Source organism: Zingiber officinale, chromosome 4B (genome assembly GCF_018446385.1).
Source record: "Zingiber officinale cultivar Zhangliang chromosome 4B, Zo_v1.1, whole genome shotgun sequence".
NCBI lineage: Eukaryota > Viridiplantae > Streptophyta > Magnoliopsida > Zingiberales > Zingiberaceae > Zingiber > Zingiber officinale.
Window position 1 is genome coordinate 87,468,631 of NC_055993.1, and position 3,782 is coordinate 87,472,412.

Sequence of the window (3,782 nt, forward strand, 5' to 3'; positions counted from 1 at the left end):
AGATTTTGTTTGGTGGTGTATCTCTAGAATTAGATTCTATCTATTATTATAGATAATCTTATCCTGTAAAGGACACTTCTTAATAAAAATTTAATTTAATTTTTTATATCAGATATTAAATTGATAAGAATAGGTACTACATTTGATTTTAGCCAAAAGGTCAAAAAAAAGTATTGATCCTATCCGAAAGTCGGTGAGATAGATGCTGGGGATGTGGGGCGCCCCCGCTGACCTCCTGTGGACTTCGCTCCAACCTACAACACAACTGACGTCAGTGCCGAGCCAGGGAAGGGGTATCCGACGATGGTCCCCCGACACTCAAGTCAGCCTCCAGCGAAGAAGAAGAAACAAAGAGCGGAGCAACAAGAATACCGTAGCGCAACAGTAAAATATTTCATACTTCCGCCGATACTTGAACCCCCCTTTATATAGAGCTCCCGTAGTGTGCGTGCATGCTTCCCAAGACGAGCATGTGCCTCAAAGCTTTCCCTGAAAAGACTTGTCAGTAAAGTGTCTCTGACACAGTACCTTAACAGGCCGAGCATATCTCTGAAGTAATAGTGGAAGCTTCCGCCATACGATCCTCTGTCTGACCATGCCGCCTGTCAGCGGCACTAACTCCCAAAAGGATGTCGAAAGATGGTCTGTTGTGTCTGTTGTTGGCCGAGCGGAATAGTCGATAGGCCGAAATTCCACCGTCCACGTGCTGTCCGCTGCTTGGCCGAGCGGAATAACCACTCGGCCGGAATTCCACTATCCACGTGTTGTCCGTTGTCGGGCCGAGCGGGATGGCCGCTCGGCCGGAAGTCCACTGTCCGCATGCTCTGTTGCTGGGCCGAACGAGATAGCCGCTCGGCCGGAAGTCCACTGTCCGCGTGCTCGGCTAATGTCGAATCTATTGCTAGGTCGAGCGGTGGAGCCGCTCAGCTCAGTTTCTGCATACTGTTTCCTTTGTCCTCTTATTTGAGTGTCGAGTGCTCGGCGCTTGGCCGAGCCAAGGTAACACCAGCTCGGGTCTTTCTCTTCCCGGTCGGGACATACTCGCCCGATCAACCGATGACTTCTAAGCGTTGACCGTCTTGACTTTGACCTCCACATGATAACTATCCTCCGAGGGATGGGGTCCCTCCTCATCACTGCATCAGGTATGCTTTCTAATGTCGGGTCCAAGGTATTTATAGAAATTTCTCTGCTTAGGTGTTGTCAATCTTAAGATGTGAAATTAAAGAGAATCATGATACTATATATATTTTTATTAATAAATCTTAAAATTTGAAAAAGAAGAAAAGAACATTAATATAATTTAATTTTAAATTTCATCCAAATTAGTTAATAGTTTATATTCTTAATTATTAATCAAGATAAATGAGGAAGTTCTCCGGAATAGTCCATCCGTTCAATATTATTAAATTAATTATTTATTTAAAAAAATATTTATTAATTTATCAAAATTGAAAACTCGATATGTAAATATATTTTTTTTTACGAGAACTCTCTTTTTCTAAGCCTTCACCGGAATGACAAAGTTAATTAATTAGATTGAGTTGAGTTTCTCCGATCCATGCATTCGTGCAGGTGCAACGCTGCCAGTTCCAGTAAGAGAAGAGAAGAGAAATGTGGAGTGCACGTGAGCGCGGTCTCCGAGCCTGCAAAGGCGCGCCATGGAGCAGCAGCAGCTGGGCAGCTGTCGGCCATCTCCAGCCCCTCGACCGCCTTCTGCTTCGCATATCGGAAACGCATCCCAGTGATGCCATGCCTGCCCCTGCCCCTGCCCCTGCCCCTGCCCCTGCCCTTGCCCAGTGGCTTGCCCCTGCCAGTGTTCCATTTGCACAGTGCACTGGCAGGCGATGTGCGTGCTCCGCGCCCGCATTGCCCGGGCGACGACCGACTTGCCTCCCTCCCTCCCGTGCCCAGCCATCCCCATTTGTCTGTCTTCCATATTCATTTATTAATTTTTATCAAATTTTGTTTCATAAAACATAAAAAAAATATTTAAAAAAAGTTGTATAAACAAATCGAGTTGAATCGATAAGTTGAATATTTATTTATTCATTTAATATTTCCCAATTTCAACTGAGCAATGAACACTCCACCACTAATTACCTTTATTTCCTCCTCTGATGTCCATGATCTTGCAGGTGGCGTGATTGACTTGAATAGATTCTCAGTATTTATTCATCAACCACCTCGATTAGATTTTTTTTAAAATTTTAATTCAACGTGTTGATAGCTCTTGTAATAATTATTATTTTTAAAAAAAATCAACTTGTAATATAATAATATGTAGTCATCTTTTTGTCGTTTTATACAGCAAATTTAAATTTAATAAGGTCCTAGAAAGAAATTAATTATCGTATAGAGTGATGAGGAAGCATTGAAGAATTTCAATATTATTGTTAGGCTAGTCGTTATCGAGTGATGTCTAGATATATATAGAGAAGAAAATTAAAATTTTCATTTTTCCTTTGTAATTTATTTATTATCATCAAATATTTTAATAAAAATATATTTTAATACAAAAAAATAAGAAAAAGGATAAGTGGCAAAATATGAAACATGTCCCACCGATCAAAAAATACCTTTTGTCTCGGGGCGTGGGGTTCACGTGGTTCACGTGCGCGCACGTGATCTCCAGCTTGAACGAGAAATTAAATACCTTACTTTTTCCCCCTCGCAACTTAATAAATTCAATGAGCATTAATGAAGTTTTGACCATCGCCGTTTACCTCTTGAAACATCCAGACCAGTCTTATTTTATACATTATCCTTGTTCATCATCTTCTTCTGCACAGGAAATTAACTTGCAGCAACAGAGAAACTTTTTTTATTCACTTTACTAAATTACAACCTTGAATTTAAGTAATATTCCAAAAGCATAAGCAAAGAGTATGCAACATTATCATTTGTGGAGCAAAGAATGAAAGGTATTGTATGATGCAGAAAAGGAAAAGCACTTGTTCTTTGGACATTGACAGTCATTTAAATATTTTATCAATTAAAAATGCAATAAAGTAAAATATTACTGAAGCATTTTAATTATCCATTCGACCGAATCACTCGAAGCTGTGTAGCTGATGCTGATTTGTTTAATCCGTCGACTTAATTATTTTGTATAAAGAATTCAAATGGGTTCCAGTGCACTTTACCTCACTGTTCACTGTGTGTGCTCTTTGCTGCAGCAATGAATCATTGCAGTAACTCCTTGTTTGATAAATTTTTGATTCACTAAGAACAGACAAGGAAACTAAAAATTGAGCAAGGGGATACTGACAGTTCTGCACAGAATTGTTCGATTCAACTAGTTAACCAAGAACGGAAAGTCGATCGAAACAATAGAGAACTTCTGTTTGGTTGGTCTAATATCACAATACCTAAGGCAGATTAGTTGAATTCACATGGAAGTGCAGTTTAAGATAGTACAGTGCATCTATCACATAGTCCTACTTGTTTCTTTCAATCACCAGTCCCTCATGAAGATTGGTACTAACCTAGAAGATAAGTACCCTAGTAGTTGTCCAATATCGTAGTATCAAACTATGTCCATACGAACAAGAGGCCAACCCTTTCTTCAGCTTGTTGTTAATAGAGCAGCTCATCATTGTAACCTTTCAGGTTCACCTAGAATATTGCACGCGATTACTTGCATGGAATTCTGATTGAAAACCTTTATCTGGAATTAAGGAGAGAACCCTCAAACGTCCCTTTTATGTTGTTATCAATCTCAAGATAGATAAAATATATATATATATATATATAATGTCAGAGAAGATTTGAACCAAATA

General features: G+C 39.5%; 1 pseudogene; it reads right to left on the reverse strand.

Moving 5' to 3' along the window:
- Positions 1–70: 70 nt before the first annotated feature.
- Positions 71–172, reverse strand: LOC121979018 (annotated as a pseudogene).
- Between the last annotated feature and the right edge of the window lie 3,610 nt (positions 173–3,782).